Source organism: Saimiri boliviensis, chromosome 2, assembly GCF_048565385.1.
Source record: "Saimiri boliviensis isolate mSaiBol1 chromosome 2, mSaiBol1.pri, whole genome shotgun sequence".
Classification (NCBI taxonomy): Eukaryota; Metazoa; Chordata; class Mammalia; order Primates; family Cebidae; genus Saimiri; species Saimiri boliviensis.
Window position 1 is genome coordinate 49,131,385 of NC_133450.1, and position 27,790 is coordinate 49,159,174.

Sequence of the window (27,790 nt, forward strand, 5' to 3'; positions counted from 1 at the left end):
AATCTATTATCTGAAGATCCAGCAATGATAACTTTCAAAGCTGGAGAGTTTAGAAGATAACCACGCTTATACATTCCCTCCTTCGCCTTCTTACTTTTTTTGGACCTACCTCAGTTCATTATCCTCTTACTGCAATAACCTTTAACAATTATATGTCTTTCAATCTCCCCTCCCACACACCTATCCATTTCCATTCTGTTGCCAGTTAAGTCTTTCTAGAGTATAATTATATTTCAGTAATTAAGCTTCTCAGAACACTTGGATGGTTCCCCACAGCCTACTGAATTAAGTTGAAACTCCTTAGCCCCTTCATCAACTGACCACAACTTACCTTTCCATCTTTCACTTAACCTGCAATCCAGATATACAACTTATTGCTTTCTGTTCACATTCCTCCCTTTCCTTCTTTGATGCTTCTCTTGCCATTTCTTCTGCCTAGAATATTTACCTTCATCCAGACCCTTTTCTATGAACTGTTTTTAGCATAAATAACAATAAAATCTTATTATAAGCCTTCCCTGAGGCTCCAAATAGGGATAAATATAGCTTTACTCTGAACACACACACAACTTTATTTCTTCCCTGGCATTTATGAAAACAGCACAGGTTTATAGACAAAACAAACCCACAGATGGAATTAAGTTTAAATCCTGATCTGGTCAAACTTGGGCAATTTTTTTAACTTCTCCAAGTATTCATTTTCTTATCTAGAAAACCTTTCTATGTTTTTCTGTAAGAATTAGTGATTATCCACATACATGCTTTTGGTCAGTTCCTAGGATAAATTAATTCTCAATGTCAGCTCTTATTTTTAGATTCTGTTTTGCATTATAGTTCTATTTGTTCATAAATTAATATACAAACATCAGAATATGACCTGCTTTCTGTGAGGGCTGCAACCATGGTTGCTATTTTCATTTTTCATTTTTGTATCCATATAGCTCTTGAGACCAAAAGCAAGTTTATTGGCAGTGATTATTAGTCCCATTGTATACCTATTTTATCATAGCAGAATTATGGACAGTACCATATCAGTGAATTGCAAATCCCTAGTAACACTTATTAGTACCAACATAAAATACACTGTCCTTTCAGTTTCAGAACAACAAAATCAGCTGGGTCAACTTATAAACCTTCTGATTATAGTTTCTTAGTTAAAATTTGATCAGATAGGAAATCTAAGAAAGCATAAAATACTATTAATATAGCTCAGAAAGTCAGCCATTTAGATAGCGTTGGCAGCTATAAAAATAGAGCTGGACTAGAAAATGGTTTGCTCTATTTCTCCAGAGTATTACTAGGTCTGCTTTTATGTCAGTCCAGGCTGTGCCAACCAGGGAGAACATGAAATGGTAAACCAAAAAGGTTGTAAAGTTGACTGCACCCAAATTAAACTGAAATATTTCCATCACAAATGTGCTTTTTGTTGGATTGAAAATAAATGGAATGCCATAAAGACTTGCAGAGGAGATTAGATGATATCATCATAGCCCTCTCTGCAGAGAATTGATGGGACATACAAAATAATTATAGATATATAATTATATATATATATGTATATACACATGACCATTAAAAAATAATATTATTACCAATTTCTTCTCAGCTTTAAAATTGATATACCTAACACAAAAAACAAATAGTTATCTTTTGGAATAAAGTATCTGAGAAAAGAAGGCAGTCTTTATCTCCATTTTTAAGTGAGGACAAATTTTTTTAACATATGATGTGGTGGCAAAAGAACTTTGTGGGCACTTATGATATTTAACGGGGACTTACGCATCTAGCATTTTTTTTTTTTAAAGTGAATTGGGAATTAATTAAACCTTCCTATTTGGGGATGAGAATGACATTTAAAAGCCTCTAAAATACTTATAATAATTTATTTATTTTTTCATTCTTAAATACTTATGGCTAATTATTTTTATATATTATGGCTAATTCTAATTAATAAATTCTAATTCTAATTTGTAACTCTAATAGACTAGAGTTATAAATCCAGGGGCAGAAATACTTGCCACGAGGCTATTCAGGTAATCCAGGTTTGTGGTAAGGGCACTGTAAGGGGCAAAATATGGAGTAGCTGGGCCATGTGCCTCAAGCATAAAGAATTTTCAAATTTGGCTGCTGTCTTTGTAATTTGTACCAGAGATCTGTGCCTCATATTATGTATAAATCAATATGGAATCATGTTCATACCCTTCCTCTAATCCAAGAGAGATAGCCCATATCAAAGGAGAGGGGACTCAGACCCTCTACCATGTTTCCTGGTCATTACTGATACTCACATAGGCCTGAATTTAGAGACAGAGAGAAGGAAAGACTTAGGATTCATTCAGGTAAAAAATAAAATGAAAGGGAATTGATGTTTGCTTCAACATGGGACAGAGAGGAAAAAAAGTGAAATCTAAGAATCTATCAGGTTTCTGGCTTTGGTAACTGGATGGATCAAGGCACCATTTGTGGAAATGGAGAGCAGAAAGGGAAGAGCAGATTTTGGTGCTCCTATTTGAAATTTACTTTTGGACACGTTAAGTTAGAATAGGGAAAGAAAATACAAGTCCTGAAGGCTATTAGGCTTTTTGAGTCGGAAGCTTATGAAGAAGTTGTTGCTGGATTAAAGAGTCATCAATGTAGAAATGTTGAGTTATATTTTCTACAGGAAAATTGTTTAACTTAAAAAGAGGATAGAACCCTCAGTAAAATAATCATTTGATTTTCAGGCAGAGAAAAGAATGCCTTGAGAGGAAATGACCAGGGAAATGGGGAATAAGGAGTGACTGAGATCAAGAGAATAAAGTGTTTTCAAAAGGAGGAGGTCACCACAGTGTTAAATATTGCTGAGCTTTCAAATAAGTTAAGTTCAATAAGGTTTCCCTTTGTTTCACCTTTTTAAAAATGTCCATAGATGACTTTAAAAGAAGAAGCATCAGTGGTGTGATGAGTCTGGAGTCTGGCTTTCTGTATAATGACAAACGTCTTATATAATTTTTCATAATTAAGAAGTTTGGCTATTAAGGGGAGCATAAAAGATTTGAATGAGAAAAAAGTTTTCAGTTTCTTTATCCCTCTGTTTCTAATATAGTATATGTTCTTTTTTATGGATTCACTGATACAGGAATGGCTTAGTTTGTACTGGTAAATAAGAAATGTATATATAATCATTGGCATAGTTCTAGTTTTCACATCTCAGACGAGGTACCCAATTACCCAATGACTAAGGACAGATACGTTTTTATATTAATTTTATGTTGACTTCATAGAATAATAAAATCAAAATCTATTTTTTTTAACTGTACTGTATTCAGTAAGTCTAGTCATTGGAATTTGCCCCCACATACCTTTAGACAATGAAGAGATTCTTTAATAGATTTCTATATTAAATGTAATGGTTTTAATTATAATATTTTAGAAAAATAGGTGTTGGAAGAAATTTTAGTAAGTACCATTAATTAGTGTACCATGTCTCAACTTTATAGTAACTTCCATGTTCCTGGGTGTAGATTTATAAGAAATATGCTGCTTAATGGAAAACAGTTGTTTTTTTTCTTCAGAGGATGAAATAGATTTCATTTCATCAATATGAAGAAATACATACAAATTAAATTTTCAATTCTCTTGGTCTGTAAGCTACAACTAGAATTACATGAAGTAGTTTAGAAACAGCTTACTTTCTTATACCACAAATAAAATACTGTGAGAAACAACTGTTCGGCTTCTGACCTCATTATATTAATGCTATATAAATGAAAAACTACTTACGGGTTTCAGTTATCACAATAATAATATCTAATATCTCTGTAGGGCTTTACAACTTATGAAAAAGTTAGATGTCTGATATCTCAAGTAAGCCTCAGCATGATCCTATGAATTAGTCAAGGCAAGTATAATTATTGTCATTTGACAAAAAGGAATCTGCAGTTCAGTATTGTTGTGCAGTTAGCCCAACTTCACTGGGGTTAGTGAGTGATTGACTTGGAAGTGTTTAGCAACAGTGAAGCAAGATAAACTTTTCTCTTAAGTTCTTTCCAACTGGTTTGGGAAGCCATGTGAAACGTTAAAGAGCACTATAGGACTGTATACAATCAAGTAATAAGTATGTTTCACTTTATACAAATCCAACTTAACAGGTCTGACAATCTGTAAGGTCTCTTCCTTAGTAGTGCTATAATTACTGATGTCTAATGCCTTCCACTAACATATTTATTTTTTAAAGAAAAGGACAAAACAAAAGTTTCCAGTATCATAATCAGATTATTTGAATCTTGTAGTATCTGAAAACATCTATTTTATGCAGGAACAAAGAAAAACTTGGGCCTATGATGTCAAATGGCGAATTTAATCAGAGTCAGTATGTGTTTGAAAAGTCTTAAAAATGTTTTTCTAATTTTATTTACTAACCTCTCAAGTCCAAGATGCTTCTTCACCCATTCCAGAGACATCTTAACATATTTTTTTTAAAAAAGACTTACATTTATTGATGGTTTAATCCAAACAATATTTAGAAAGACATGACCATAGGATCCTATCCAAAGCTTATTCATGCTAACCATATTTTATTAAGGTTTATCTCTTAATTAAATAGGAGCTTATAGACTATGGTAGTAGGTGATTTGATGTGGCCATGGACTAGATTTTAAAATATGGATTAGCAAACAAGTCAGTCACAAGTAGTAGTAATACAAATAAGAAAACAAAACACAAGATATTAGAATTCAGCAACACAAGATGTTTGTTTTGAGCTCCCTCTGTGTTTTTGTTCTGAAGGTTTACTTAAATTAAATTAATGAAATGCTACTATGTGGACTTCAGTTTTTTCTCAGGGATAATACAGCTAGGCCTAGGCTATGTCTGCTCTGTAAAACAGAGTTTTGCTGTCAGACTCTTATTTTGTTTTTACAAACTTTTCTAAATAGGCATCCCTATTGTCGTCTAGATTATGTCTGGCCTCCATGTTCCCTGAACTGTCTTCTGATCTGTGGAAAGTCTCTCTGTATTTTAAAGGGCAAAAGCTGATGGGGCAGAAAAGCAAAAAGGCATGAGATTGCTGAGAGCAGTTTCTTTCCCTTTGTTCACCATGTCACTTGGACTGATGACTTCACAAGACAGTGGTAAAGGTAAATGGAGCCAAAGAGAACAGAACCACAAATACATTCAGCAGTGTAGCTGAGACAAGTTCATTTAATACATATTCACCATCAGGTTGATGACGGGTTTATAAAATCAGTGACAACGGATCTAGTCATTGGCTGATTTCTAGTTAAACTTATGCCTTAAATATAGTGTCATTTTACAAAATTGGAGGGACCTGAAGTCATATTCAAAACCTGAGCTGTGTGCTCTTAAAAATTCTTCAAAGCCTATGCTCTTTTTTTCATAATCAAAGAATTTGTATCTGCCCTTTGTGCTGTGTTCTAAAAATACAACCAAATAAAGGAATTTCAAACATGTATTGGGCAACATGCTAAATGTTTTAGGAGTTTGTGAGAAAGGTGAGGGAAGTACAAGTCATTGCTCCTGCTAAGGGAGAAATAAAACATGATTCAACTAGAGTTGAAAGGAGGATAACCTTAACAGGAGACTGTACACTTTGTGATAGAGGAGCTAGAAATGCCCTTTGGAAAGAGTGGGATATGACTCAGGTCTTAACACGTGAATAGGATTTTCATAAACACTGGTGAAGAGAGAAACCTTTCCAGTTACAGGGAAATGGGTGAATGAATCAGGACATGTGGAACACCCATACTGTGTGGGAGGTCAGCTAGTAGAACTTTCTGAGTAGATTTTAAAAATCCAGTAATAAACATTTTAATAATTATTACATTTGAGCACTGATGGTATAACAGAAGTTTTATATGCTTTATTATAGACCCCTCACAAGAACCATGCAAATAGGGATTATTATCCCTTTTTTTGTCCCTATGTGTTTTTTTCTATTAAGTATGGATGACTCGGAAGGGTTAAATGAATGAATCAACATCCTGTAGTCAGTGACATAATGAGGATTTGCATGCAGGTAAGTTAATTCTATAGCCTAGTTCAGTTCTTCCTGCTGTATAATGCTTCCTTCTCCTATTATACAAAAAGAGTCTCCTGAGCTGTCACAAAATTTCTATGACTCTAGTCCTTAAAATTCAGAGCCAGTAATATATGAGGTAAAAGCAGAGTAAGGTTTGAGATGAATATTTTCTTTGCTTTTGTTAAAATGGAGCTTCAGTAGAAGAAAATAATCTAGAAATGCAGTTTCCTTTATAGTGGGCCAAGGTAAGTGTAATTCCAAGAGCATATGCCCCATCAGAAAGCAAATTAGAAAGAGTTAAGAATGCCCCAATAATGTTAGGGTGCAAACCCGAATCATCCTGAATCACCTCACTCACAGACTGCACGGGGTCTTTGATTATGGTCACACAGTTAAATGTCAAGAGACCAGTTGCCCTAAACCTCATTAACCTTCACCATTTCCTATCTTTTATACACAGTAGATGTCTACATTAGTCTTCATTTTCAGATTTTCTGTTCCCAGACTTCATAAAAGAGGAATTTGCAAATAAGTTTTTATCATCATTAACAATACTATCGCTAAAGGGCATATGTGAAGTTTTATGATGGTTTAGCACATTAATATTTTACAATCAGGCTTTAACATGCTTTTATCTTTTTTATACAAGATTAATATCCTGCCTGAATTAGTTTTATTACATGCATTTTCAATTTTCACTAAGCTGATTTTCCTGCACTAGATTTTTTTTTTTTTTTGTAGAACTTTTTCATTCTCATTTGTAGGACTTAATACGTTTTATCCATCTTAATTTTTTTTTTACAGTAATGCAAGGATTTTCTTGTTGTGCTGCCATTTGCAATGCAGTCTCATTAGTTAATCACACCATTTGGTGTTAAATCTTTTATTCTGCACATTTACAGTTTTGTTATCTCTGAAACCTGTACAATTGCTGTCATGCCCATGAAGCCTAAGAATGTAGATTTAGCAAATCACTGACTAATTTGATAAATACCAGTGATCAAATCAGGTAATTTAGGATTATATTTTTACTTTAGGGATGATTAGGACTTTCATCAGAAGAATACCAAAAGTAACACATTATTTGATATTTAGAATCACCCTAAATACTAGCAAATATTTCAATGGTGTTTAAAATAAATTAAAATCTCAAAATTAGTGATTTTTATTCTAAAAAGTCTGGTTTGGTCAATCTTATACCTTTCCAATCTCCAGTTTATTGAATAGTAGAATGTAGACATAACCTCACTCCTGGTGTATGTTTGATGTATCGGAAATGTGGAAATCAAAGTGGAGTCAATTGGACCTGAAAATATTCTCTTGGTTGAAGCCTAGCTCATCCTAAGCAAAACCTAAGGATAATAGACAAGGTATAAAAACTTGTGAATCAAATAACAAATAGTGACTGGAAATGACACCTAGACAGTAAAGGAAGTAGAGAGATATGAATGCAAATTTGATCCTGAAAAAGAAATCAACCAAAATGTTCATATCTATCTTTCCCTAACAGCTACTGTGATCTCTTATACTGGTCTCTGAGGTAATGCCTCCCAAAACATCCCTACACCAAAATTTTCTATGCTGTATTCTGGTAATACTGGGCCACCTGTCAGAAGCTGGAGAGAAAAATTAATATTCAGAACCATAGTTTTAATGATTAAAATTATGTAATATCCTCCACTCTCACAGGGAACTTACTGTATGACTGAAACCTGTCAGTGCCTTGATCCAAAACCCCAAGTCTTCATTATTTTTTGCTGGCCAGTGAATAAGTTACTTTGACAATGAACGAGAATAATTTCAGATGACAATTAACGTATGCACACATAGACAAAGGGGTGAGTGAGGCTACAGGTCAACTCTATACATGATGTTTTCTATTATTGCTTCCATTTGCCCTCTTATTCTTAAGGGATTAATTAGGTTAACCTAATTGGCCTTAGGTTAAACTTAGTTAATATCCCCCTACTTTTATTATTATTATTGCTATTTTTTGCTGGAGCTGTTCAAGCAGAACAAGATGAATAGAATTCCAGCTAGCAAAATCTTTACTTCTCAACTCCATTCTTCCTACTGACTAATCTTAAAGCAAGAAAACTAGTCCATATAATCAAAGCTGAAAAGAACCTGTATACCGCAGAAATCATCTATCATTATCCTCCCCCATCCAGAGAGAGAGCATGGCAATCAGAAGCAAAATAATTTGATTGGCTGGAGAACCTACATTAATAATCTCTTTTCTATAAAATGAAACAAATAAATATGCTGAAAAATATGATAGAAAAAAATTATAACAAAAATCCACTTTTACATAGGATTTCAGCAAGTATTCTGCATGGCATGTGATCTGCAAAGATGTACATGAAACAGAAAACTTACTTGTGGGAAACAAAATATTTTTGGAAATAGAGGTGACAAGAATCAAGCTCCAAGATAGAGAAAGCAGGACCATGTATCTGAGTTATAAAAAACAGAAACCTTTGTTCTTTTCATAAAGCAGGAAAAAGAAATCCCCATGGCAGTTGGTATGTGTTTTAGCTGCTTCTTGTGTGCTAGAGAAACAGATGCCATTTTCTTGAGGGACAGAATAACTACTCACTGAACGCCGTCAGGATAGCTGGATGCCTCTCCACACATACTAACTACTTTGCTCACAAACAAGATGGTGGATGAGAGGCATAATTAATATGATGTGGACTGAGAGAAAACACTGTGGGGAGTTTTGCATTGTGGCAAGGCAGATAAGATAACTCCTAAGTGCCAATTCAATTACTATTAGAATTCATCTGCTACTCTCTACTCCACTTCATATTTAATTATTTCAATAAAGAAGTGTGAGTGATTTTTATCATTTCTATTCAATTCCCCAATGCATTTATTTCTTCCCTGGACACATTTATTCTACTATATTCATGGCTGCTTTAGTGTATAGATTTGGAAAATGAACTCAAAAGACCAGAGAGCTGAGGGCAGGTGGTATCAGATGTCTCTTCCCTAAAGATTTAAGGGGGGCGGGAGGGGAAGGAAAAAAAAAAAAACGTTTTGCTAGTTGTACTTGTTTCTTTCAAAATGTAAAAACTATTTAACCAGAGCAACCCAGGCTTTTGTTTCTCAACTCTGTCTGGAACCCTGTCTATTTGCTTTTAGAAAGTCAGACTTTGCTTATCAGTGGCTTCTCTAAGCTTCTGTTTGGAACACTGTTTCAATTTTAGTCACCACCATTTATTATTATTATTTATTTTTTATTTTTTGGTAAGAAAAAGAAATGTAAAAACGAGAAATCAAACATTCAGCACCACCTTACTTCTGAAAATCTAATTATCTCTATGCATTTATTATCTGCTTATTCTGAGACTCCTCATGAAATGATGGAGTGCATAAGCTATTAATTTCCTATTGATAAATATGGGTGTTGGCAGACAGGGAGTGAGTCCTTGTCAACAAGGGGCTCCTTATCTAGATCTTCTGGTACCTGGAAGGCAAAGTGCAACTACCACATAGCCTTATTCTATGGTTTTCAACTACTCCACAAACATCACAGGGTATTTGACTTTCAAACTTGGCCTCCTCTCTGATTTCTTGGCCTATGAAATTTGTAATTAAATAATTTTACCTTTTTAATTCATTTTACAAAGCATCAACAGAGCCTTTTCTTTTAGTCTTGAGTCAGCAGTAATGCAACCAATTTTCACCATCTCTCAAATATCAAATGATAAATTAAATTCAGAACCTTGAGAAAGGACCTTGAAAGCACCCCCTTCTGTAAAGCTAAAGCTGACACTAACAAATCATATGCCACTAACTGTCAGAGCAATCACTCTGAGCTATTCTTTGTGTTGCTAGAAAGAGTAGATGAGATTTAAAAGAGATCTTTTCTCCAAGGATCTGAACATGGCTTGGGAGTCAGATCATCTTGGCTCAAATCTTGGCTCCTCCATTTACTGAGGATGTAAATGTAGATTAAATGAACTAAAGATTAGTGCTATTGTACAAAAACATACAGAAAAGTAACTGGCATGTAGAAGTGTTAAAAATAATTGACTGCTATTATTGTTATTGGGGTTTAGAAACAACACAAAATATGGCACTTGAACATGCTGAACTGAGGAAACCTCAGGGTCTTGCCAACATCCCCTCTACATCACCCTGCCACGCTGTCTCTTAATCTTCTGTCTCTCAAGAAGCACAGGATGAAGTCATTCTCTGAAGTTCCCTCATCCACTTAAATTCTTGACCCACTAAAGAACAGTTACCTCTGGTTCCTTCCTGAGTGTTCATTAATTAAACTGATATAACTGGAAGAAAGACTAATCTGTCAGCACACTTGGACGGACTTGTCACAAGCCACTGTCTGCTTTGCGAGCCCAGCAGACTTCGTCCCAGGCCACTGTATATTCTTTAAGCCCATTCAATTTCCCAAAATATCATTTACTATACTTCTAAAATCATCTACATTTCCACATCTCCCTTTCCTCTAAGAAGAAGGGTATATGTAACCACCCAACAGTTTTTTCCTGCTTGCTGTACAAACAAATCAACTCACCAAGACTGTGTCATTGCACGCAGTAGTTTAATTGACATAAGACCAGCCACACCACATGGGACAGAGTCATTACTCAAAATGATCTTCTCGAGGGCTTGGAGGTTAGGGATTTTTCAAAGGTAGTTTGGTGGGCAAGGGGCACAAGGATAGGAGGCATGCTGACTGTTTGAGTTGGAGATGAAATAATAGGGAAATGAAGCTATCCTCTTATGCTGAGTCAGTTTCTGAGCAGGGGCCACAGGACTAGTTAGAGGGCCCAGATGGGGTTATCCCTTGTCAGAAATGAAAAACACCTGAAAACACATCTCACTCGTGGGTTCTACAATAGTGATGTTGTCTGCACAAGTAACTGGGGAAGCTGCAAATCTTATGAACTGTGGAATAATGGCTGGTAATTATTTAAAATTCAAGAGGCTCTCATCCTCCTAACTTAGTGGCCTCTTTATTAGTTTTATAAGAACAGTTTAGTTTTGGGGAAGGACTATTCTCATTTAAACTGTAAACTAAATTTCTCCCAAAGTTAGCTTGGCTTCCACCCAGGAATAAGCAAAGACAGCCACCCTGTCAGGCTAGTAGCAAGATATCTCTTACTGTCATAATTTTGCAAAAGCAGTTTCACATATGAGTATCTGTACCCCATTGGGTGGGGGGTGTAATTTCTCCCTAGCACCCTCCTATGCACGTTAACAAATCTATATGACTTCTCTCCTATTAATCTGTCTTCTGTCAGTTTTGATTTTCAGTAAACCTTCAGAGGACGAAGGGGAAGTTTTCCTTTAGGTTCTATATTGTTCACAAAGGTTGTCTATTGATGACCTGTTTTCCCTTTATAGGCTGTGCTCTATGTCCATTTTATCCTATCAAATGCATTGGGGCTTGAGGAGGCAAACACACAGTAGACATGTTTTACACCTCCCATGCCATATTTATTCTAGCCATTCCTCATTCTTGGCTCTGGTTGGGAAATGTATATGATAGATATATGATTTTGGAAAGGAAATTATCTGGAACTAGAAATTCCTCCAACCCAGTCATCCCTTGATATCGCCAATAGTAGAAATGAAAATGAGCACAAAAATGTCTTGGTAAAGACATATAAATGTTTTGGTGAATCAATATTGCTGCTTCTGCTGAGAAATAGTAAAATATGATTAAATTGTCTTGAAACCTCCAGTAACTTATGAATCCACATCTGTCTTTGCTTGTGCTCCCATGAATCCTCTTTCTCTTCTTCCCTCCCAGGGAGGCCTTATTAGAAAAGAAAACCCAGAGTGGTTATATCCCCGGCATGGCAATATTCAGTCTTCCCAGGTGAGATGAAATTCTGCAAAATGTACCCTCTGGAAATCAGAATCTTGATCCTATTGGTGAGAGTTCTTCAGTCAGTCCAAGTATGTACACACAATGATACCTACATCACACTCTAACTTGACATTGTGTAAATATGACAAAAATAATGTTCTAAAAATGGCTGAACTATCCATCTTAAAGTGTGTAGACTTCAACAGATGTATTTATAGAAAATCAAATTTGAAAGATAGTGTATCCTTACACAAAACTCCAAATTCACAGTAAAAAAAAAAAAAAAGACAATGACCTTTAATCAATGAGACTAAGAAAATAATTGTGCACTCTGTAGCCTCATCTCTGTAATATACACATTTTGTTTCCTTCTACATAAGCTGGTTTGCATTTGCAACTTTGTGGCTTGGGATCATCAATACCAAGCCATGATATTTTCTAAGGTGTTTACTAAAGGCTTATGTTTACATAAGGTTTGAATTATCAAATTTCCATGAACACTTTTCTAAGAGACTGTGTTTAACTTGAATGCTTTAATACTGCATGCAGATTTTCTATACATTCATCTATTTTCTCCATGGCAAAGCTACTGAAACTGCCTTTGCAAGAATTATAGCAGTGAGAAAATTATGATGGTGAAAGATATCTGATCTAACCAATGCCCATCTTACCTTTGACCTCCAAACTGACCTTAATAATTCCTGGGACTGGATCAAGCTAACTTTGGAAGATATTTCATTTATAGTTTAAATAATAATATCTCTTCCCATAAACTACACCAGCTTTGTATAGTTAGTAAAAGACCAACAGGTTAGGAGGATGAGAGAAGTCTGAATTCTGCTAATGTGCAAACATAAAAGATTACCAGATATTATTTCGGAGGTCCTAAGATACACAACTTTTCCAATTACTCCTGCAGGTAAATGTAAGATTGGCCTTTGAGATGTCTTTTCAGATTTTTGCATTTTTGATGCATGAATAGATGGACAACCAATGGCTTCACCTGTATCCATCCACCAGCAGGTTCTGTGGCCCCATCCAGTACCAGACTCCCTGGCCTGACAAACTTTCCTTGAAAAACCCTAGCCTCCAAATTTTCATGGAGATTGATTTGAGTAATAACTGTCTCCCACAAGGCATAACCAGCCTTGCGTCAATTAAACTCTCTTTACTGCAATGCCATGGTCTCTGAATTGATTTTGTCTGTGCAGTTGCCTGGATGAACCCATCAGGCAGTTACGTTATGAATATCTTAAGGAGAGGGCTTTTTCTCCTAAGTTTGTATCATCATTTTTATCACAGTCCCTGGCACACAGGGCTCATTAAGAATTTGTTAAATGAGTGAATGAATAAAAACAGTCAGACTTGCAAATTTTCCATGTGTTTTTCCCAGTGGCCCAATGCAGGGATATACAAAAGAAAGTTCTCCAATTTCAATCCAGACTTGATTTTCAAAAGGCCTTTTAAACTAGGCCTAAGATTTCCCAGCTACTACTGGTTTCTCTCTATTACCTAGGCAGTCACTTGACAATATTCCAAAGAAGAGAACACTACCTCCTCATCTAGAAGGGAGAATCTTTATCAATATCAAAAGATCCATTTCTCCCCATTATGTGAGGGCCTACACAATACCAGCACAGTGATCAAATGATGGAAGATGTCCTAAAATACTTTCCTGTAACAAGCCACTAAAACTGTCTTGAATGACTGATAAAGGAATGAAAGTTTTAAAATCCTTACCTATGCATCAATTCTGCATTTTAGAGTATTCCATTTTATTGTACTGATTAATCATATATGCTCAGAGGAAGTTGGCAAAAGTTATCAAAAGCCAACCAGTATAACTTGAATGCCAACTTCACAAAATGATCAGGGTCTGGTGGGATATGTCATAAAATATGCCCAAGATGGGTCATTCTAATGCACTCTTGAAAGAATTATACATATGCATTCTCCTCGTTTAGCACTTGAATGACAACAAGCAAGTGAAAGCATCGGAACAAATGCATCTAGCTAGACAGTTTCCATTATGAACAAAACATCAAAAGAGAGTGATGGTGCTGAAAATGGTAAGAGTCTTCTACTCAGCCCTTAGAAGCATTGCTCTCTGTTGATAGGGAAATGAAGCTTGCTGAGAGAGAGACCTATGTCTTATTGTCATTCCTGCTTATAGTTTGGTGGCAAATTGACTTGAAATATATATTTCTTAATAGAATTCACCATAACTTTTTAGTTTGTTTGTTTTAGAGATATGGTAAGAATAGAAAAACCGTCAATCTAAACTAAATGCTTTCCTTAAATATCTAAGATTGTCTCTGAGCAATGGAGGGCCCTATTAATCACTAATGAACTGCTAAATGCCACCTTCAGCTGAAATAATGATAGGTAAAATTATACCTTGACACACTGAGTGACAAAAAAAACAGCCACTTCACCTAGTTTCCTAGTGTGTTATTGGATTGCAAGGCACTGTTTTCTAAAAAATGAAATAAATGGATAATGGAATCTGGTAGATTCAGATATGTTTCACCATATGTGTATGTATTTGTATGTGTGTATTGTATGTATATGTTCTTTTACCTAGTTTTGACAGTTGCCTATAATCTGTCAAGCTACTAACACTAACCTCCACCTCTATTTGTCAGATGTCAATGAAGGGAGCTCTCTTTTTTGTAATGAAGATAACACCACTCATTCTTGAACTATGTAATTTTACACAGATAAGCTAAGCAAAAATAATTACTCAAACTCTGGAAAGCATTAATATTTTCAGACACCTACAAGTATTCTCTTAATTTCTCCATAGGTCTGTCGGGAATTGGACGAAGTGAGAAAGAATCCAACTTCCCAATAGTACTTTTGGACCATAAAATAAAGGGTAGAAGAGTTGTTTGCTTCTTTGAGTGGAGTTTGCAGAGGCCATTCATAGGCCTTCACAAAGAGTATTAGAGTTAATAGATTAAGAAGAATGTTCTAGACTCTGCTGTGTAACCTGAGCTTCTGCCCTTGGTTAGTTTTTGTCCTAGTTAACCTTCACCCGAAGCTGCCCTAGGGAGTTTGCCTCATGTATTTAATTCCTGAAATTCTGGTTTCTGTAGTATTCCTGGAATTCTTGACTCCTGTAGGAATAGCTTCCTGGCCAGGGCTTTCAACTTCTATTCTTCCATAGGACCTGGATTTCTTATTCATCTATGCCCTTCTGTATTTTCTTATTTCGATGTAGCTAATGTCTAGAATAGATGGCTTGCACTGGCCTCATAGATTTGATTTCCTTGGTTTGATTTGATGATCAAACCAAGGAAATCAAATAGCAGACTAAATTGGTAAGTCTAAGAATAATCTCTGCACTTCAGTGAAGAAATTCCTCAAAGAAAAAAAGTCTGTGTTGCATAGATTAAGAAAAGTCTTTTGTAGATATTTAACTTTAGCCTTTTATTTTTTAGCTGTCAGTGTTTCCTTATGGTCTAACCACATTGCATCTCAAGTACTTTTTTCTTTCCCTCTTTCTGTTAATTTGAAGATTTTTAAAGGATGGCAATAGAAAATTCTGAAGTTATAACTGTCACCTATAAACCGCCTGGGCTGCTTAATTCCCCTGAGTTTCTTACTTTTATTTATTTATTTTTCTGTTTTCCCCAGTTTTTATGGCTTTTAAAATATCATTTAATTTTAAAAGCACAAATATTTCAAAACTTCACAGCCTGCTGCCTAAGTAGCGACACAGAACAAAATCCTCAGACTCTCAAAATATCTCTACAAATTTTCACACGTAGTATTTAAGGGAAGAATTTACTTTCCTATCCTTGGGAAAGAAAATGGTTAATGCAAAACCTCCTCCCATGAACCACTGCAAAGCTGTGGAGGAGCCTAAGACTTAGGATTGTCCTGCAACTGCTCTCCGAGAGGAGGGGTTCAGAGAAGAATGAGGAAAGTCCTATTATAGCACTTACTGGTTCTATCAGGCTCCTATTGAGGTGTGAACCAACTCAGTAACTCAATCATTCTGCTGGACAGCCCATAATTGTGCAGCAGGTGCATAACCACAGGTGGCTTTCAACATTTCTTCTTGTATTCAACTGGAAGTCTCATTAAAGTGGGAGCAGCTGAGAGAAGCAGAAGATGGCAACTATGAGAACACACTGAGTGGAGACTTGGTCTTTGATTCTGCACATCTTTCCTATCTTCATTTTCTGCTGCCCTTGTGTCAACAAATGTTTCTGCCCCATCTTGTCTTTTTCATCTCCTTGCTTGTAACTCTAGCCTTAAAAGGACATGCCACTTTGTCTCTTGGCAAGCTATCATTAATTCATTCATTTAATAAATATTTGTTAAGTATCTACTTTTTAATCATGTGTTATTTTCAATGTTGCAGAAATAGCAAGGAAAAATAGACATAGTCCCCATTCTGTAAGGTATATTTTAGTGGTAGAAGATAGAAAAAATGGCAAAGATAGATTTGTTGAATCTTGTATTACATCCATATGTTGCATTTTAATCATGGTTATTGTAATTTTCAATTACATAATCTTCATTTGATTTAATAGATTCCCCATCTTGTCATCTATATTCTTAGACATGTTTATCATGTTTATTTAAAAGTCTGACTTTAGTAACTGCAAAATATAGATGTCCTGTAAATCTCTTTTTACAGCTGCTTTTATTCTTATGTTTTTGCCATTTGCAATGTCTCTTGGTATGTATGGTAACTCTTGACTAAATGATAATTACTGTGTGTGAAAATTTGTAGAGATATTTCGAGAGTCTGAAGGATTTTGTTCCCTATCAAAGATTTATCTTTTTGCTTTGTTTTTGTTTTTGACAAGTCTTTAAGCCAGGGATAAAACAGATTAACTCAATGTATGATTGAGCTGATGAAAGCGGGGTGTCAGTGTTATAAAAGCTGATACATTTTCTGATTTATTCTGATTCACAGATACTCTGTGGCTCTTACTTTCAATCTCATAACAAGTATCCTCTATGAATCGCAGCTAAAAGCTCGATGATCCCGCTTTGACAGTGCCCAACTCCAAGTTTTGTCTCTCAAGATCTAGGACAATGAATAAAGGTCTAGAAGCTTTTCAGCTGCTCAGCCACCATGTACAAATGAGTAAACCACTGGAAGGGAAAAAACAGAACTGAACATTAGGCTCCCCTCTGTTACTCTCTTTTCAGGATTTCTCTGAGATTTTGGACTCTCTAGTCCTTGCTGACTTTGCATTTTGCTTCCAGTGTATTCAAATAGATTCCTCTTTGTTCTATCCAGCCTGTATAATTCCTAGATGAGGAAAGGCTGGTCTGTACAAACTAATCCATCACAGCCAGAAATAGAAGTCCCTTACTGTAAGATTTTAATCTTTTAATGTAGCCAAGGTTCATTTTATCATCATAAGGGCCTAGTAGTTTTATCCCATTCTCTGGCCAATGACTATAGCTCTCTCCACAGACACTCATAAATAAAGGCCATTATACTAAGGGATAACTATGTGTGGATGGATCATCCATCTTCACCACTGAAATAAAAATGCAGAGCACTGGCACTATTGAATAGGTATTGGGAACAACTTCAAATGAAGATAACAGTTTATTTTAGCTTCCAGAGTCCTACAGAGATTTCCAGACTATAAAAACTGAACTTTTTTTTTTAATACTTCAAGTGATTTTATGACTTTTGAAAAATGACTACGGATCAACAGTTTAGTCACCATAGGGATTTCAAGTACTAAAATATACTCTTCTTTTTCTTTTGCCTGACAGTAATGTCAAATAAGACTCAGGACTGGTTAGTAAACCTTTCATTGTCTTCTAGTATCTATGAAACTTAGCTGATTCACTTCGAGATTGAAGTTCACCTATCCTCCTTGGCATGAACAGCATTTATCATTTGAAGCACACATACACATACACACACTTTTTTTTTTCAGTTTCTGTTTCCAAATTTTAAATAGCTATTATATTTAATCTGTTTCAAATATCCAAATAGGAAACATTTTGAGCTACAGGGAATCCTAGCTGAACTATCAGCTAGGAGTACATTTCCACCGAAATGCAAAATATTTATTTCAAAAATTAGGATTCTCTGTTTTGGGTCATTTACTTTTCAGAGGTAAGTGATAATTACCAGAGCGCTTCACAGTCTTCAGGTACAAGAATTTGAGTTACCTGACTACAGTAGATACTGTTGAGGATTCTCATAAGCCTGGCAACTACCCCTCTCCCCCCAAAAAAGAACTGGGCAAGAGGTAAGTGGCACAAGGTGTCATGGCATTAAACAATTGGATTAGCCAACTCCACTGCTATGACTAAAGTAAAATGTAGTATGGAAAGTGAAACACTGCATGGTTACCAGGAGTTTATATTTTACAGCACTTAAGCATTCGGAAATAAACTACTTTTTGTACTCAAGCAGGCTAAACACCAAGTTAGAGATCTAGGGCACAGTGGTGGATCAAGCCATAATATACTTCCAATCTCTGTACATATCAGCCGGTAAGGCACCCTGCAAAGTGTTGGGTTGGGGCCAGGGAAGAAAGAGAACCTTAAAATCCATTGATAAGAACAGACCAAATAAATTTAAAATTAAATAAAAACTCAAGAGATCAGTATAACAGTAGATGATGCTTCAAAATGCTGAGCATAGACACATTCAAAGAAGTACTTCAGTTGCCTTGGGGTAGAGATATAAAATGAAAATGAGTTAAAAAAAAAAAGGCAGGAAATGTTTCAATAGCAAAAGAGGGATTTTAAACAATGTAAAAGATAGAAGAAAGTTTAAATGCTATTTTTAAAAGCAGTTTTTAAAATGCTTTCCATTAGAAGTCCTAAAATGAGCAATAAAGAAAACAGAAAAATTGGGCAGACCTGAGAATGGGTATCTGGGCCTCCATCCTCCACTCAACAGTTGGATTTATGTTTCCATTACATTCTAAACTTTGTGTAGAAACAAAAGGGAGTTCCATGACTCTCTCACTCTTGCCCTTACCCCTGGCCTCCGGCATGTCTATCTCAATCTCTATTTGTATCTAACTCTCTGTGTCTATATAAAATTGGAGTCACAACTTTAGGTTTAAAAGTCCCGCTTTTTCTTCACTAGTTCTCTTTCCACTCCTCCCAGCAGTCAATTTTGACTGATTTAGTACTGAGTGACCTTTCTCAGATGTCTGTTACAAAGGCCTCTGTCTCTCAACCTCTCTTTCTCTTCTCCTGTCCCTCTCTCTCTCTCTATATATATATATGCACACACACACATCTCCCTATGTCTACTTATCTATCCATCTACCTATCCTTATTTCTATTTCTGATCTGCCTCGTTCTCTTCCTCTCTCTCTCTCTCTACACGCGCGCGCACACACACACCCACACCCCTGTCTGTCTGGTCTATTTGTCTTTCCCCTCCTTCATATGTATATGTATGTACACACATATACACACATATATATATACACATGCGCAAACCTATCTCCCTATGTCTATGTACCTATCCATCTACCTATCCTTATTTCCATCTCTAATCTCTCATTGGCTCCCTTTCTCTCTCTCCACACACACACCTGTCTTTGGCTCTGTCTCTAATCTATCACTCTTTCTATTCCTATCTATCCATATATTTAAAGAAAGCATGTCTTGAAAAAGTATATAAATTTATTAGATTTATTATATATAATAAACTACTAGTCTGCTCCTTCTTGTGTAGTTGAGAAAACCCAAAGCCCAGAGAGAGGATTGAAACACTTCTCCAGTTTGTTTAGTTAAAATCCAAATAGAAACTTCCACTTCTCCCAGCAGTCACTTTGAGTAACATCCACCACTCATCAGCGCTCCTCATATGTGCCTCTTACAAAGGTACACAGTGACATCTCTATTCTGCTGTCTAGTCTCAGACTTCAGTGACTCTTCATTCAGTGCCCACTTTTTCATGTATTAATCATTTCCAGAAGGTTCTGAAAGGAGGTGTGCATGTTTGTCAGAAACTCAGTATACGTATAGATAGGAAACTTCAAAGTAACTGGATTAATTCCTCCTTTAACTCTAACATCCATTCTGATGAAATAGTGGACGTTTTCAAGTAGCTGCAGTATCAAAGCTTATTGGGAGTAATAATCTGACTAGAATTTATAAGTACTTTATTGAACCAAATATTTAATATTATAAAATAAATGCATTACAAATTTAAGGGTTTAAAGTGAAAATGTTAATTTATACTATATATTAAAATAGGTTGACTTTCTAGTATAAATTATTTAGAGGTAAAATAATTAACACATTCCTAAGATAACAACCTAAGTACTAAATAAAGGAAATCTAAGCAGTCAAGTAGAAAATAAAACAATATTTTTTATCATTTTTGAAGTATGAGATTAAAATACAAGTGGGTTAAAATGTCATTATTCAGTTATGAGAGTATTTTGTGCAGATTATTCTGGCTGTGGCTAAACCTCCTTCTTACTTTACACTAGCAAGAAATCAACTTTTATAGGAGTTGATAGAATGATGAGAAGACAGTTATTACTGTAGTTGAGGCTTTGGCAAATTTTTTCTGTAAAAGGCTAGATAGTATGTTTTCAGCTTTGCAGGGCACACTACTTAATTGTGCTATTATAAGTGTAATGGTAATTGCAATGCAAAAGGCAAAGGCAGCCATAGGAAGTGTGTAAGCAACTGGGTGTGGCTTTTTTCTAATACAACCTTACTTACAGTATGGCCAAGGGGCCAGAATTGTCCTGCTGGTCATAGATCTCCAACCCCTGCTCTAGCTCTAAGTATTTTCTCTTGGATCCAATTTTAAAGAATCCCTTCTTTCATTTTATAACTTGCATGAGATATTTTTTGAAAAACATTTTAAACAGTGAAATATACATTTTATTTAAAAAAATCCAGTTTTTTTCATTTTCTTTAGATTTAGTTTAAGTAGATGGAAATTCTATTGCAGAATTGCCTGTATTAATTTCCATATTTATTTTGAAAGCCTTCAAATTCAAGAAAGAATTATTCTTCCAGTAGAAGTTTCTTGTAATACAAATGTACAGGAACATATCTATCTAAGCTTTTAATCTATACAAAGGACTGTGTTTTACCATATTTCTAATGAGTAATTGATTTTGACTTTAAGATGTAAATAAGTGAGTTTTCACATTTTATTTAAACACAGAAATAAGAGTTTTTGTGGCAGAAATAGAAAGCTGAGTACCAAAGATTTGTGATCCTATTTCATGGGGTAGAATTGTTGCTTGGAAGCAGCACCTAGATTCCCTTAAACTAGATGGGACCATGTGACTAGTTCTCACTGCTTTGTGCCAATTCCAGGTGAGAAATTTTAAGAAGTGAGTGTGCTTTCTCCCTTCTCTTCTAATCAGCAGGCTGAATATCAATGCCCAGATAGACCTGAAAAGATTCCCCTACTGTCAAATGAGTTTTACTTGATTAAAAAGTAAGCTTCTATTTGGTTAGGTCATGAAGACTCAGGCTTTAACTGTTGAAGTAACTAGCATTACCCAACCTAATACAATTCTAAAGAAAAAAATATCCTGATATTTTTGGTGATGTATTACTATATATTTTTTAATATTTAAAAATGCACATTCTATTTGAAATACTAAAATTCTAGAAATGCATGTTATAATCACCAGACTTATTCTCCAATATAATTTATCTCTTGCCAGTAATTGAGGTAGTTTAATAAAAAATAGATTTTTGAATAGGTAGAAAAATGTGAGAAGGAAATTTTACATAAAACTGAGCAAAAGTGTAGAAACTTGACAAACTAAATATTACATTTAAGTATGCTTAACACTATAAACAAGCTTATTATATTTAAATATACAATACATCATTGCTTAATGAATGTGGAATGGTTTAGAGATGACAGTTGACTACATATATTAAAAATCTAAATAAAATATCATTACTTAAGAACAGATAACTTTTCTATAGAAAAAGAACTGGGAGTCTTTCTGAGTCTAGAGAACTTTGCTTCCTTAAATGGAACTAGTTAGTTCCACACCAACCAATTTAACTTGTGTGACTCCCTTTCCCTATGGTCAGTACCAGGATAGTAGTAAGGCCTAGTTTGAATGTTTAGCCCAGATATGTAAACACATACAGAAGCTGGCTTCTGTATTCTGAGTACCTGGAATGGCATATTGATCTTGTTTTTTACCCTAAAGTAGTATTTGATACAAAAAAAATGTCCTGGTTATAAACAACAACAACAACAACAACAACAACAACAAAAACTGAGAAAGTAGCTCAGGAAAGGAACAAGAATACATTCCCTTCTGAATTACATGTTTTCTCCCTTGATTACCTGTGCGGCCAATTGATGCAACAAGGAACATTAGGAATCCTAGAATTTTCCCTTGACTGGAACAGAAGTAACTGGCTTTACTACTCTCTTCTTTAAGTTTCTAGGAGTCATTTTGCCAGACAGGCTCCCAGTGTTGCCAAAAATATAAAACTGAAAGAAAACAGTAGTTGTTGTTTTTGATTTAAGGATTGTGGAAACATAAGAAGATAAGTAAGCCCAAAATGAACTGGGGAAAACAAAGATTAAGTACTAAAACCTGATTTAATACAGACTTTGGAGATTCTCCATTTCTCTCTCAAAAATCTCTTTTGTTAACATCACTTAGTAAGTCATTGTAACTCCACTATTCAGATAGGTCTGGGCCACATTCTTTTCCTATTACTATTTTTTCTTAGTTATATCAACTTTAAGAGTTTTGCAGGAACCTTAAGTGGTTAAAACTAGAAGGGTCTTCTACAAAATTATAAAGTCTTATTAACTTGCACATTAAATAATTATTTTCAGTTCTAGAATGGCAAGAAACTTTTATGATCATACAGACAATGAAGAATTGTTGAAGGTCTTGTAGGACAGGGATGTGCTCAAAATTGTATTTTGGAAAAATTACCAAAGGTCTACTTAGAACAGGAAGAAATGAAGCTGGAGAAAGTGGTTAAAATAGCATGCAGGTAATAAAGCAGTGACAATAAAAATGCAGAGGAGATAGTGAGTATAAGAATAATTTCCCAAAATAATAAAAGGGTAAGATTTGTTTTAAAACATGATTAGCTGTGTATTCTGTTTTTACAAACAACTTAAGCTGTTCAACAGCAACTGAAAGTGCAGGATCTACGAGAGACAAAGACACTAGGTCTGAAGATACTAATTTGGAAGATAACCTGGTAATTGCATTTAAAATGATCTCATGTCCCCTTCAGCTTGACTAAATTTTGGACAGGTTTATCCTGGTCTAAATACTCTAACCACTACCCTCCCTCCAACCCCTGCTCCCACTTTTTAGAGTATTTACTTTAGAAAATGCAATTGTAAATTCTCCTTCTGCCTCTTTGAGATGTGACTCTTCTCTCACGAGATTTACAACTGAAAAAGAGCTTTTTCAAGGATTTGGGTGCCATTCCTTTGAAATGTAATCATCAGGAAAGACAGAGACTTTATCTCTCAATCTCCATGGGAGAGTAGGAGCCTAACTTTAATAAACGCCAATTAGCCAACACTAATGGCCTAATCACATTGACACTTCTCCCTCTTCACATCTTCCAGTACTTTTCCAGTAGCTCATCCCAGGGCTTAAAACTCTCTTGCCTTTTGTCTTAGTGGAGTTGAGTTCAATCTCTAATAGTCTTAAATAAAGCCTGTTTAATTTGTCCAGTGCAGTTTTTCTTTGACATAATCATTGGAGCCATAAAAGTATTGAAAATATCCAAGGGAGACAGTGAGAAAGAAAAAAAAGGCCATTTAAGTATCTTGAAGAATCTCTGCCTTTTAATTACAGGACTACAGAAGGAAATGAAAAAGTAGAAAGGAAACCCAGTAAGTGTAACATAGAATTCAAAGGCCACGAGAATTTCAAGAAGGGAGATGTCAACGGCATCAGTTCTGCATATGGGAAACATTTATTGAAAAAATTGTCAGGAAAAAGAATTACATAAAATGAGCAGGAAATAAAGACTGGCATCTATTCTACCATCCTTATTAAGTGTGTACCATGTGTTATGAAATTCCAAGGCTTGGGTCTTCGAGGTAAGAAAACTAGATCCCAGCTCTCATACAACTCACACTGAGTCAGAGAAGAAAATACAAATACTGGAAATGTTAGATGCGATTAGGAATTTGAAGAGTGTTTGAATATAAAGTGACTAGTGGATATTTTGGATTGGATTGGAGGGGAGGCGGGGACAAGGAAGGCCTCTCTGAGGAAGGGATAATTTAGCTGTGATCTGACTGACCAGAAGGAACCAGGAACAAAGAGCAGATAAGCTACAGCAAAGGTCCTATTCCAAGAACAAACTGACAAAGTTCAAAGATGCCAAGTCTGGCAATCGCACAGTGAGCAAGGCTGACATTATATAAAATGAGGTTGGCAGAGTCCATAAAACTGTAGGCCAGTATAAGATGTTTGGGTTTATTTTCAGTGTGATAAGAAGCTACTGGAGGGATTTAAACAGAAGAATGGTGTAAAGTTTGTGTTTTAAAAGGATAACTGACAGTTTTGTGGAGAATGCATTTTAGAGATGCATGATGGGAAACAGAGACCCCACAACCCTCCAGGTTAGAGACTGACTGCAGTGGCTTCACCTAGGGTTCATTAAGAGCAGTTTCAATGGAAAAGAGGGGCTAGGAGCCAAATTTGCATGGGTGCCGGGACAGCTGGCATCTTTTTTGCTTATGTGCTTCAAATGTGAGATACGGATGCTTGAAATGAGCATATTACTCTTCTACATGTAAAACACTATCAAGATTTTCAGAAGAGAAGAATGAATATAAAAAAGGAAGTGAGTTCATTGCAGAAGGAGTTTAAATTTTGAAAGAAGAGCAAGAATAGAAAAAGCAGTTCTGTGAAGATGGTACTTGAAATGTAAACCTTTCCATAGTCTATAAATAAGCAACTCCTTCCATTCTTTTCTTTCTCTTTTAGAAGAAGAGTGTACAGGGTGGTTAAAAAAAATAACAAAACAAAGTCCAGTAAATGTTAATTTGAGTCACTAGAGCTTCAGTCATTATTTTGGGATTTGTAGATCAATGTCAATGTATTTTTATTGTATCAGCTGCCTCTGGGCTCTCTCTGGGTTTCAGAGGAACTGAACAGAAAAGTTGGGATATAAGACCAAAACAAAAACCAAACCAAAACAATAGTAAAACCACATTTTTCCTAGTAATTTTCCTTCCAAAGAGGGTTATGGAAATAGGGCTAAGAATAGTGTACACTAGACAGGAGACTAGTGAGGCTCTGAAAAGATTCAGAATGTGAAGTTCATGCTGAAAGGTAATCTAGTGCATGTGACCAACACTTCACTAATGTGAGCTTCCAGCTCCTCAGCTGTCTTATGTAAACTTTAATTTCATGAATGCAATAATCAGAGGGGAACCCTTGTTTCATAATCTATTGCTAATGACTTTCAAAAGTGGAAGAAACTTTTGCAGCTGCAACATCAGCTACAGCCTACAGGAAACACTTTTTTGACTTGACACCCAAAAAAGACAAAGTTGAGCTTTGATGGCATGTAGTTTTCCTAGAAGATGTTCTCTCAACTAGAAATTAATCCTTTAAGTCTTTTTCTGCCTCTGCCCCCAGTGGGTTCTTTCTAGGAGCTAGACAAAGAGGTGAAATATTTTGATGGCATTATGTGAGCATATTGTAATTCATTTCAGAAAATGTGTCATAATAAAGATTCTTTATTAGTTATACCATTTGTTTCAAGAACATTGAGATCTGCCAGATTTCCAGAGATAGAAATTATTATCATATTACTGACAAGAAATGAAGAGATCTTTATATTAGCTAGAAAGTTGGCCCAGAATATCACCAATATCTCCTGTGGTTCTAAGATTATATAAAGTCCATGGCTCCTGTTGGAAGCAAGGGATTGAACCTGTCATCTTGGCTCCTGAGCTAAATCCACAAAGTCTGACCTTTTGGAAAACAGTTTGTGTGCATTAGGGGCTAGGGGGAGTGGAAGATGTTTTCAAATACTCTGAGCCCAGTCTGCTACTTGTTTTTTAAAGCTCCCAGGACTTCTAGATCTTATTTTTTCCATAATAAGCATATGAAAGGTGAATTTTTATGGCTTGGGGATTGGTGTGAGTTTCATTCATGGTCTGCTTTGCTGTACTACTTTTAAGAGCTGAAAGTGTATATGTCATCTCTAATTGGAACTCCCAGGCAGAAATGATGCCATCGGGGAGCTTAAAATATGTAGCCATATGAATCACCCTGAAGACCAACCATATTGCTATAAAGCAAATAATTTACATTTAAATAACTTATCTGCATTCACCTAATTTAAAAGTAATCTTTATTCTTTCTCAACTAATCCCCAAACTTATGGACTAGTTTGATCATATTTGTGCAATAAAATTGAAATTTTCAGATATAGTAGGTAATCAATTTTAGTCACCTCATCTGTGTTTCCAATCTCATTACAGATTGCAATTTTCAGTGCAGATTACATGATGACCCATCAGTGGCTTTGTTGTTTCTGAATTACTGATTCCTTGCCTACTGCCAGATAAGAACAAAGCCTATGCATCAGCCTGACAGCTTGCAAACAGAAAATGGGCTTGTAGGATTGGATTTAAATCCCAGGTGTAGGGGATAATTACCACATCACTCATGCAGTAACTGAAAAATGGTATTTCAACAAGAAAAATTACATTCCTTTTATAGTGCCAACAGAAATCATTATTTGAGGCTTCACACTGATTCACTGTATCATTACATGTGCACTGTACTCATTAAATGTAATGTTTGTTGCAACATAAAAAAGTTATTGTTTTAGGTACTTTGGTGGAGAAGGTAGCTTAAATTTAAGGTTTGTAGAACCTTGATGGTGTAGAGGTCGTTTGGACTCTAATATATACTGTGCAAGAGAAATGACAACCCAGACACAGAGCTTTCAACTGGCTCCTATTACAGGAGGCGTGGATGGATAGTACAAAGAAAATGGAGTATAAATCTTTTGTTTCGAAAACCCCAGCCATTTAACCCTACAGTCTGTCCAGACAAAGAGGACAAATAATGATTCAAATCTTGACAGAGCGGTGCTGAATAGTGCATATTTTACCATTAGCTTTGAAATCATTGAAGCCCAACATATACATTCTAAAGAACAGAAGGACAGAGACTATATTCATTTGAAAAATCATTAAAAAAAAAAACAGTGGCAAACATACTGGAAGTGCAGTCCTCATCCCTAGCATTCAGTCCTTACCCACAAAGCTGCGGTTGTTTCCCAGTGACTGCAAGCAGCACAATAATGAAAGTGAGATTAGCAGAGTCGTTCGTAGGTGCAGAAGGCTATGTGTCAACTGCTGAGAGCAACAACTTAGGCTGCATTAATAGGATCCCTAGCTATATTTATGGCCAACTGGCTTTCTCATTATGATCATAATCGTGCAAAAAAAGAATATGACTTCAAATTTGCTGTATTCTTGCATGAACGTCACAAGGAGGCATTGACTACTTGATAGGTAAGTGGGTGGGTAGGTGGTTAGATTAGATAAATAGATAGATGAACAGTTGGATAGATGGATGATAGAACTTTGTGTGTCAGCTATAGTGTCTTTTCCTGGAATTCCTAAATTAATATTTTGAGCCTATTCTCCCATGTGCAGGGAGAGACTTTTGTGAAGAGGCTTAAAGTGCAGTTGTGAATTGCTGAAATATGTCTTTCTAATCTTCTATTCCTCTCACCTCTGTAGTCTTTTGTCTTGACAATCTCTTGAGGATGGCTGAGGCCTTGACAAATACTGAAGCAGGTCTGAATGTGTGGAAGATATGCAAGGTTTTCAATTTCTCTTTTGGCTTAGGAAAGCGCTTGCAGCAACAGACTTATTTTTCTAAGAGCTGGTTCCTATTCCTTTATATCCTAAGGAAAAATTCATTTGGTGAGGAGTCGTGTGTGTAGAT

At 35.6% G+C, this 27,790-nt stretch overlaps 1 long non-coding RNA gene across 2 annotated transcripts in view; it reads left to right on the forward strand.

Moving 5' to 3' along the window:
* The window catches only part of LOC141583563 (uncharacterized), a 455,143-nt gene that overhangs the window by 415,000 nt on the left and 12,353 nt on the right, over positions 1 to 27,790 (forward strand). The window contains exon 9 of one of the 2 annotated variants that reach the window (XR_012516218.1): positions 11,805 to 12,241. The exons of the other annotated variant lie outside the window; for it this stretch is intronic. This is a non-coding gene — a long non-coding RNA (uncharacterized LOC141583563). Of the gene's footprint in view, positions 1 to 11,804; positions 12,242 to 27,790 lie in introns of those variants that run through there. 2 annotated transcript variants of the gene reach the window in all.